The sequence below is a fragment of the Fulvia fulva genome, chromosome 11 (genome assembly GCF_020509005.1).
Source record: "Fulvia fulva chromosome 11, complete sequence".
NCBI lineage: Eukaryota > Fungi > Ascomycota > Dothideomycetes > Mycosphaerellales > Mycosphaerellaceae > Fulvia > Fulvia fulva.
Genome location: NC_063022.1, coordinates 807506 through 818427, shown reverse-complemented (window position 1 = coordinate 818427; position 10922 = coordinate 807506).

The window sequence follows — 10922 nt, the reverse complement described above, 5'->3', positions numbered from 1 at the left end:
ATTCCTGTTCCTTCTGAACACCAGAATTGTAAGGTCTGCTCCCTTATAAACATAAGGAAGTTCAAAGGACCTGCTATAGAGAGGAAAGGGGAGAGGCTAGCCCTCATCTCTATTGACATCTGTAGGCCTTTTTAGGGCGTAGTCTCTAGGCTAGGATACAAATATTAGCTTGAGATTATAGACAACTTCTCTAGGAAGAAGTGGGTAATCCCTTTGAAGGCCAGGAGCGACGCTCCTACAGCCCTACGGGATTAGAAGGTCTAGGCAGAACGGTAGTCAAGGTGCTTTCTATCTACGATCCGTAGTGATAGTATAAAGGAAATTCTCGCCTTACTAAAAGAGTAGGAGAAGGAGTTTGGCACTTAGATAGACATAACTGATGCCTATAACTCTCTTTGAAATAGACCTATAGAAAGGTCAATTCAAGCCTCTAAGAATATAGTCCGAGCTATGCTTAAAGACTCTAGTATACTAGTTGAGTTCTGGCTAGAAGCTTTATAAGGATAGACTATGATCAGAAACAGACTGCCTAATAGTCCGATTATTAATAGTATTGCTCTTTTACTAGAAGAAGCCTTTACTAGCCAAGTACCGTTAGTCGACTATTTCCGCGTCTAGGGATGCAAAGCTATAGTCTATATAGACCTAAGAGCCTAACCTTAAGGCTTGAGGAGAGACAAGTTAATAAACCGAGGAAAAGAAGCCGTGTTTATAGGCTACTCAGAAAACACTACAAAACAATAGCTGTTCTAGGATCCCGATATAAGAGCAATAAAAGCGTATAGTCACGTCGACTAGTTTAAGAATAAGAAGGGGGGAGATATAGATCTTAGTATCACCTTTACTAACTAGCCGAGTCGAGCGCCATAGCGCAATTCTATTAGGAGGAAGCCCTTTAGGGCGAAATTTTCCGATAGGAGATTATTAGAGACACCGTTATAAAGGCTAGGAGAAAATATTAAGGCGGTTTTAACACTGTCGAAGGCCGATAACGGTAGATCTATATAGAACCTACCTAAGTCATTAACACTATAGTAACCGCTGTTTGTACAACTCCCCCTCCCCTAAAGGACATTAGGGAATACCAGAAGTTTAGAGATTAGGGTACTCTAATAAAAGAAAAAGAAGATGTCGTTTAGTTCGACCTATCCGAACACCTAGCGCCACCTTAGGTTGTAGGTAACAAGAGGTTAAGGGGGGACGGAGATAATAACTCTGAAGAGCATAAGGCTAAACACTATAAGGCTCTTATCGCCTAGATGTTCTATCTAGACCCTATAATAAGCTAGGTAGAGGAGATTCTAAACGACGTAGAAGAATATACATTTGCTGCTATTAGGTAGGCTATAGCCTATTAGTAGGAAGTACTAATCCTAAAGTCCTATAAGGCAGCCGTAGGAGACCCTAAATAGGGACATATATAGAGAGAGGCAATCGAGAACGAACTTATTGCCTTAGTAAGTAACAACACCTAGGAAGCAGTTGTACCGCTAAAGGGTACGAATCTAATTACTTCTAGGTAGGTCTTTAATGTGAAAAGAATGATTAGTAGAGCTATTAAGAAGTTTAAGGCAAGACCAGTTATAAGAGGGGTTTTATAGAAATATAGGGTTGACTTCGAAGAGACCTTTATACCTACTATTAGACATAATACTCTCCGAGTATTTATAGTAGTAGTGTGTAAGAGAGATCTCGAGATACACCTAGTAGATATGAATAATGCTTTTACCTAAAGTAGCCTTCTTAAAGACATCTATATAATCCTACCCCTAGGAGTTGAAGCACCTCTAAACATAGTGTTTAAGGTCCTACGAAGCCTTTATAGGCTTAAGCAAGCAGCTAGAGACTAGAACAAGCTCTGTGTTACGAAGCTAGAGAAGATTAGATTTACCTAGTCCTAGGTAGATCTATACCTACTTATCTATACGGATAGAGACCTTATAGTCCTTACCTATATAGATGACATACCTATTATAGCTCCGAAGCTGTTAGATGTTTAGTAGTTTAAGGCTAAGCTTGGAAAAGTGTTTAATGTTAAGATATAGCATCTCAAAGGGAGTTAACAATCAGGAAGTGATCTGGCAGCCTGAGGCATCTACGATGACTCAGCTTGTAGGGAGATACCTTCTCTCCCCTTTAGCTTAGATAGACATCCAACATAATCAACATATTGGTTCCTGATATATTGCTGCATGCTCGTGCTATTAGTCAGTTGAAGATTGATCTCTTACTCCACTCCGCTGCTATCCACCCGTGCCTGTTTAACAGGTTATGAGCCCGGGTTTATGCAGGAATAAGAGCAACCTATATCAGTACAGGTTACTTGTATCCCTTGCTATCGTAGCAGAAAACATCTGGGAATCAGAAGTCTACCCCGTCTATCCTGTCAAGGAGCTTAGTTCGATACTAAGTGATAGGTAACCTAGACAAGGACTCTGTGCGGCTTACTCAAAGCCAATACCTTGAAGATACTCTATAGGCAGAACTGCATCGAGATACTATCAAGAAGGACTTCAAGTAAGTCATTTGAAGCTCTGCTAGGAGAGACAGACCTGTGTCCTAGCCCCGAGACCTCACACCGCTCCTTCTTTACTTTACCAAGCAGGCCTTAGTATCTACACCTACGAACTTTCCCATTCTACACTAGAAGCCTCAGCAGGATCTGAGCCACCACCTTGGAACATACACACCTTGTTTCATTACATCCAATTTATTATGGATTCATACCAAGAGAAGACAGAGGAGAAGGGAGGCAAAATCCCAATTCTTGGGAGGGACAATTGGAAGAGATGGTTCAACCTTCAGAGATACAAGATGGAGAGCCAATCAGCATTCTTTGCAATTAATGACCTAATGGAAGTGTCTTTTGACAACATCAAGGGCAAGACTCTGAAACTCCAAGAAGAGGCTACAACTAAAGAGATCCTCAATACGCCAACATGGACAAGGCACAATGCAGTATACAACTTCAGTATCCTTAGTAGGATCACAGAAGAAGATGAATTTGAGCTTGAGGGCTCATGTGAATCTGGAAGAGCTGCTGAGAAGTGGGTGTATCTCTGGAACAAGTATAGCCAGGTGCTACCAACCCATGCACATGAGCTCACAAAGCAATTTGTGACCTTTGAGATGAGTGAAGAGTTCACTATCAGATCTGCATGGACACACCTGGTTTCTCTTGGAAAAAGGATTGCTAATGTTGACCCAGAGGGTCAGCATTACAGGAAAGCTGATGTGAGGATGACCCAGCTCTTAAGCTCACTGCCACCTGACTACTATGTAGCCAGGGATACTATCATGGCTTAGCCAAAGATGGATCATGAAAGGACCTTAAAGATCCTTGAAGCTCAAGAAGCCAGGTTGGATCCCTCTAAGGCTGAGTATGGCATGGCAGCCACCTGGGTCAAGCCCTCAGGTCTAGCAAGACCACTCTCCTGCCTTCTCTGTGAGAAGGATCATCTGATCAAGGACTGCCCTAGTTTGCCTGAGGCAAGAAAGGTCCTTAGATCTCATTCCCAACCACTATCTTCCTAGAATACAACACATGTCAAGAAGAAGAGAACTCTACCACCCACTTCAAGGAGGACACCAAGAGAGAAGTCCTCTATAGAAGAACTTAAGAAAATGGTGAAGAAACTCAGCTCTGACATGCTGTCACTCCAGAAGAACCAGGCCCAGTCTTATACCTCTAAAGCAAAGAAGACTGGAAAAGGTTTCTCCGCCCAAGAGTCACCATGCAGCTCATCCCCAGAGACAATGTCTGATGATGATGAGTATGATAAGTGGCTCACTCAACTGCAGAAGTCCAAGGCAAGTTCCCCTCGTCAGAGTGGTTACTTGACTCCTGTGCTTCATCCCATATGACTGACCAAAGCTGCCTCTTTAGATCTATGACTCCCTTGACAAGGAAGAAATGGATCAAAGTGGGAGGTGGGTTTTTATTGGCCACTCATATTGGGAATGCAGAGATGAGTGGGAGAGCTGGCAGAAAAGTTGTTTTGGAAGATGTCCTGCTTGTACCCAAGCTAGGAGTGAACCTGGTTTCATGGAACCAGTTTAGCAAGCAGTTTGGTGTGCAACCTCCATCATTTTCTCTTGTTTCCCCCTCTGGTGAGACTGTTGTCCAGACAAAGCTCCTTGGGGGGGTTCCATTCATTGATAAGATTTCTCCTCTCCTACAAGAACGGGCACATTACTCATCATATGCACCACCAATGGAGAATGCCTTTGTGACTGCTCAATCAGAGACCGACCTGAAGCAGTGGGAGCTTTGGCATAGAAGATTTGCACACCTTGGGAAGAATTTGCTCCAGAATCTTCACAAGGTAACAGACTTAAAAGAACCTATTCCTATCCCTAAGGATGGCTTTCACTAGTGCAGAGTATGTTCAATAGCAAAGATGAAGAAGTACAAAGGCAAAGTTACAGAGAGAAGACCTGAAAGACTTGCCCTTGTATCTATTGACATATGTGGCCCACTACCAATCTCAAGACTAGGATTCAAATACTGGCTTGAGATTGTTGACAACTTCTCTAGGAAGAAGTGGACCTTTCCTCTTAGGAAAAGAGAAGATGCTCCAGTTGCTCTCCAGAACTGGAAGATCAAAGCAGAGAGGAAATCATCAGCGCAGCTGAAAGCAGTAAGACTTGACAATGCAAAAGAACTTATTGCATTAGTGAAGCAGTGGGAGAAGGATTTGGGGATTGGGCTCGAGCCGACTGAGGCATACAACTCTCTACAGAATGGACCAGTTGAGAGGTCAATACAAACCTCAGAGGACTCTATAAGGGCAATGCTTGAAGAGGCTAAAATGCCGGTTTAATTTTGGCCTGAAGCACTAGAGGCCCAAACTTATATGAGGAACAAACTGCCAAATGGCCCAGATTACGATGGGTTCAAGGTTTCACCAGATGAGGCTTTTGATGGTATCAAACCGACCATCAACCATTTGAAAGTTTGGGGATGCAAAGCTGTTGTCTATATGGACACAAGATCCCAACCTCAATGGGCAAGAAGTGACAAGCTAATGAATAGGGGTAAAGAAGCAGTGTTTATTGGGTATGTTGAAAACACAGCTAAAGCCTGGCTCTTTTGGGAACCAGACATGAGAGCTGTTAAACAACACACACATGCAGACTTCTTTGAGGACCAGCCTGGAGGTGATATGGGTCTCAATGTTCCAACATTGAATCTACCAAGCAGTGCACCAGCTAGGAAGCCCTTAGGAAGGCCGAGGAAGAACGTATCCTTAGGACAATCTACCCACCATTCAGGCGTCCATCAGAGCCCCCCCGAAATAGATCAGCCAATTGAGAGCCCTAAAGTCGCTCAGCCGAGAAAGCTGTTTGTGCAACTTCCCCAGCCTCCGGAGAACGTAGGGGAATTTCAGAAAATCGATCAGCCAATTGAGAGAAGCTCCCTAGATCCCCAGGAAATAGACGTTACTAGGTCACAAGTGACGGTCCCTAAATCATCCCTTGGAAAGAGAAAGGCTGACTATGATGTTGAGGGCTATGACATGAAACAGAAAGCCCCAAGATCCATGGTCCCTAAGCCCGAACTAACCACTGAAGTGGGAGAAGCAATGGACCTCTCAGAGAACCTTGCTGCTTTTCACCAAGCTTTCTTTGCAGCCATGCAATCAGTGGACAGTTCAATACCATGGGATAGCGAATTCCTGGAAGAAGTTGAGGAAATGGCCTTTGCAGCAACTGTAGAAGCCATTGCATACAAGCAAGAGGTCCCAATTCCAAAATCCTACAAGGATGCTGTGAATGACAAGAAATGGGGACATCTTTGGAAGGAAGCAATCCAAAAGGAACTAGATGCTCTACAGAGTAACAACACCTGGGAAAATTCTGTTCCACCAAAAGGAGCAAATCTGGTTACATCAAGATGGGTCTTTGATATTAAGAGAAGCATTAGTGGAGCTATTGAAAAGTTCAAGGCTAGACTAGTTGCAAGGGGCTTCTCACAGAAGTTTGGTGTTGACTTTATGGAGACATTTGCACCTACAGTAAGACAGGACACCCTTAGGGTGTTTATGGCTATTGTGTGTAAGAAGGATCTTCATCTTCACCAAGTGGATGTGAACAATGCATTCACAGAAAGCACCCTCCATGAAGACATCTTCATGTTACCACCACCAGGAGTTGAGCTTCCACCAAACATGGTGTTCAAAATCCTCAAAAGCTTGTATGGACTTAAGCAAGCAGCTAGAGATTGGAATCAACTCTGTGTGTCAAAGCTCAGAGAGATTGGATTCACACAGTCAGAAGTGGATCCATGCCTACTTATCCATAAGAAGAGGGAGATCATAATCCTTATACATGTGGATGACATTCCAATTGCTGCACCAAAGTTGACAGATGTTCTCTGGTTCAAAAGAGAACTTGGCAAGATCTTCAAGATCAAAGATCTAGGTGAACCTGAAAAGATCCTTGGCATGAGAGTCACAAGGGACAGGAAGAGAGGAATCCTGAAACTTGACCAAGGACACTTTGTTAGGGACAGCCTAGCCAAGATGGGAATGAACCATGAGAAGGCAGCACCTACACACTCACCCATGGACAGCTATGAGGCCCTCAAACCTTCAAGCCACATGGATGAGAGGTGTGACAAGGCAGAGTACCAGAGTATTAATGGTACTTGGATGTGGCCAGCAACAATCACAAGGCCAGACATTGCTTTTGCCCTAGGAAGGATGAGCTCATTTGTGAGTGACCCATCCACCTACCACATGAAGGCTTTGAAGAAGATCACTAGGTACCTAAGATCATACCCTGATCTAGGACTTTAGTTCTCAAAGTCTGGAAAAGGACACCTTATTGGATACTATGATTCTGATTATACAATGGACAAAGTAGACAGAGTCTCAATCCTTAGGTATGTCTTCTTCCTCTGTAGGGCACCAGTTTCTTGGATAAGCAAGAAGCAAAAGTCTGTAGCAACATCCACAATGGAGGCTGAATACATAGCTATAAATGCATATGCGAAGCAGTCCCAATTCCTAGCTTCACTGCTAAGAGAAATGGATTGTCTAGAGTTAGTAGGAGACTGTTCCCATTAACCAAGAATCACTAGAAACTAGGAGACTGTATCAAATTTGAGACCAGTCCAATTAAGAGGTGACAATCAAGCTGCCCTCACCCTGGTGAAAGATATATATGTTCATGACAAGTCGAAGCACATTGACATTGCCTATAACGCTGTTAGGAAACTTTGGTAGAGGAGGCTTATTGCTATTGAGTACACCCCAACCTCTGAGATGGTTGCAGACGGGTTTACAAAACCAAAGACTGGTCCACACTTCTAGAGGTTTGGAAGCCAGCTGAACCTGTCATAAAAAGGTCCAAGTACTATTGACAGGAAGTGAGCAGACTGTAACCTCCTATGCGAGATGAGTGGGAGTGTTAAGATGTAGCATCTCAAAGGGAGTCAACAATCAGGAAGTGATCTGGCAGCCTGAGGCATCTACGATGACTCAGCTTGTAGGGAGATACCTTCTCTCCCCTTTAGCTTAGATAGACATCCAACACAATCAACATATTGGTTCCTAATATATTGCTACATGCTCGTGCTATTAGTCAGTTAAAGATTGATCTCTTACTCCACTCCGCTACTATCCACCCGTACCTGTTCAACATAACGCTTAGTAAGCTTTTATAGTAATATTTTGTTACGCTTCTACTCGTTATATAGAGAAGCACCGTAGGCTAGAGCCTACTTCTACTAAATAGTAAGTAGGAAGTGTCTACTAAGGTCGTCGTACTCGGCGTAGTTATACCTAAGTATCTTAGTCTATAAAACTAACTAGTCTAAGTACTAGTTATTGATTCTACGTACGCTAGCCTTCTAAAGCCTAGACAGCTTAAGCGTAAGCTACCGCTTACGTAGTATATCGTCTAGACTATACTAATCCTTAAGAGCCTAGTATTTCGCTCTAAGGGTATTCTAGCCGTATATTAGCTCTTACCCTAGCTCTATCGTTGTACGGATAAGGTAGGTAATAAGCTTTAATTACGTAGTAGTAAAGATGTCGTACATCCGTTACCTTCGGTCTACGTCTGTTTGTCGTAGCTTAATAAGATCTCTTAATATAGCGTCTCCTACCGTATACGCTTATTAGATTTACTTAAACGTTAAGTAAGTAGGCTCTGTTAGCTCGTTACTTAGTTAGTAAGGATCTATATACTTCTAGACATTTAAAGACTCTACGTAGAGCTCTAGCTAACGGTCAAACTTGTCCTATTAGTTATAGCTCTTCAGAACTACGGTGTACTTTAGACAACTTCTCGAGTTTAGTAAAGCCCGGCGAAAAGCGTCCCGACCCTTATGTCGGCTTAAATAGCGCGAGAGGCTGACTGTCATAGTCTCTCCACAGAGTGTACAGAAGGTGGGGACAGAAGAGCCTCAGAGTGCTTAGAAGTCGTCAAGAAGTAACAGTCTAGCTTAGTGTATAAGCGCTAAGAATCATATGCCCCGTAACATTCACTACGGGACCTAGCCCTCCAAGTTCACCCCTCTACCAAACCTTAACAGATTCACTTCGGCTCGTGACTATGTGACTCACGGCACTCCCGCGAGCACCCGCGACTGCGCTAGACCCTAGAAGAAGCACGTAGAAGACTCGGAACGTAGGGCAGGTTAGAATAAGGTTTTGAGCAAAGCTACTAAGCGCGGCTTCGCACGGGTTAGCCCTGTTAATACGGGGACACGCACTCGCGAGGGTCGCGTATAAATATCTAGCCTTCCCTAGGCCTCTCTTGCTTTCTTCGTCTTTCTTTTGTATAGCAATCATACTATACCCTTTTGTATCTACACTTCGCACCTATATTCTCGCTTTTACCCTTATATCTTATAGGCCAGGCTCTCGCCCTGACATCACGAAAGACTAACAAACCGTCAACCACTCGAGTCATCCTTATAGGTGACCACGCTACCGATAGAGGTGTCAACCTCGACAACTAAGACACTCTATTCCACTTTAGTGAGTAGACTAACATCCCCTTCTCGAACGCCGCTACCTTCGGTGCCTAGGCAAACGCTAACCCCGACACCGCCTACGCTCTTATTAACCTTACCGTCTCCTCTTTCCGCGAGACCGCCTAGCAGGTCGAGCAAGTAAACAACTAAGCAACATACCTTTAAGGTATTATAAACACCTTCTAGAACCTCGCCCCGCACGCCTACGATAACCGCCGCTAGCACTTCTCTAAGAAGGTCAACGACCTAGACGAGTTCGACGGTAATAAGAGCAAGTTTAAGGCATTTGAGACATAGCTCACTATCAAGCTATTAGCTAATGCCGACCACTTTCCGTAAGAGAAGGACAAAGTCACGTACGTCTTCTCCCTCCTTCGGGGAGACGCCGCGGCTTAGGTACAACACTACATCGACAACGCTACGTAGACTATCGGCTGCCCGGACGTCCTCACCTTGATACAGGACCTCCGTACTGCCTTTAGTGATCTAGACCGTAGGGCTACCGCCTAGAACGCTATCTACAACCTCCTCTAGAAGAACAAGAGCTTCGCCGAGTACCTCGCGGCCTTTAACCGCGACATCGGGTTCACCGGCTACAACGAAGAGACTAAGAAGAGCACTCTCCGCCGTAGTTTGTTAGCAGAGCTTCTTCGAGCCCTCGAGGACAAGGACGTCGGTGCTATAAGCTTCCGTGAGCTTGTCGAGACCTACTAGCGCCTCGACTCTAACATAAAACACACCGCCTCTCTCCTCGCTTCCCGTTCTTAAGGTCGTTAGCCTCGTGGTCCCGGAAGCCACTTCGCTACTCTACTAGGCGCCGCCGCTCCTACGGCTCTCCCTCCCGTCTCTATAGGTAACGCTATAGATCTTAGCGCTAGTGCCGCCGTCCCTCGAGTCTAGGGCCTCGTTAACGGTAAGCTTACTCCCGAAGAGAAGCATCGCCGTCGCTAGGCCGGACTCTGTACCTACTACGGCGGTCTAGGCCACATCGTAGCTAACTGTCCGTAGCTCGCTGCCCATAACGCCCGCAACCCGGTTCGCGGCGCTGTCGGCGCTATCGAGCCTACTCCTACTACTCCCGCTAAGCAGGAAAAAGCCTAGGTCTTCCTTATCGACGCGATGAAGACTAAGAATAACGTTTACCGAAAGTAAAGAGAGGAAAGAAGTTGAGGATCAATATAGCATAGCTAGACCTATACGACGATACGGGCAAGGACTACGCTTACAAACCGTTCGTCATGAATGTAAATATCGGCTCAAAGAAACTCTCTTCTTCCAATCTCACTCTTATAGACACTGGCGTACTAGGCGAGTCTTTTATAGACTATAAACTCGCGACCTCTCTTAACCTCGAACCCTAGGAACTGAAGTACCCTCGTACCCTTAAACTCTTTAACGGCACGGAGACTACTACTAGTAAGATTACTTATGTTATACACACGTCAATCACCCTCGGAGGCAAGCGTATGTCGATCACTAGCTTCCTTACGTCCCTACCGTATCAGAAGTTTATCCTCGGCCTCCCCTAGTTCAGACGATACCGACCTATCATCGACTAGACTTCCCTTACGATTAGCTTCCCTCTAGAAGTTCCTCCGGTACCTCCGCCTTCTCCGCCGCCTTAGCGCGGTCCTAAGTATACTAAGATCTTCTAGGTAAACGCCGCTACCTTTACTACTACTACTAAGTAGCCTAAAGCTCAAGTCTTCGCCGCCTCTCTCCGCGATATCGACATCGCCCTCGAGAAGCTCGATAAGAAGCGTATACCTACCGACCCTACTACGAAGGTCCCTCCTTAGGCACACCACATCCTCTACGTATTCGATACTAAAGCCGTAGACGAGCTGCCTCCTTATCGCCCTTACGACCACAAGATTGAGCTGGAAGAAGGTGTAGAGATACCGTTCGGACCGCTATATTCTATGTCCCGAGAAGA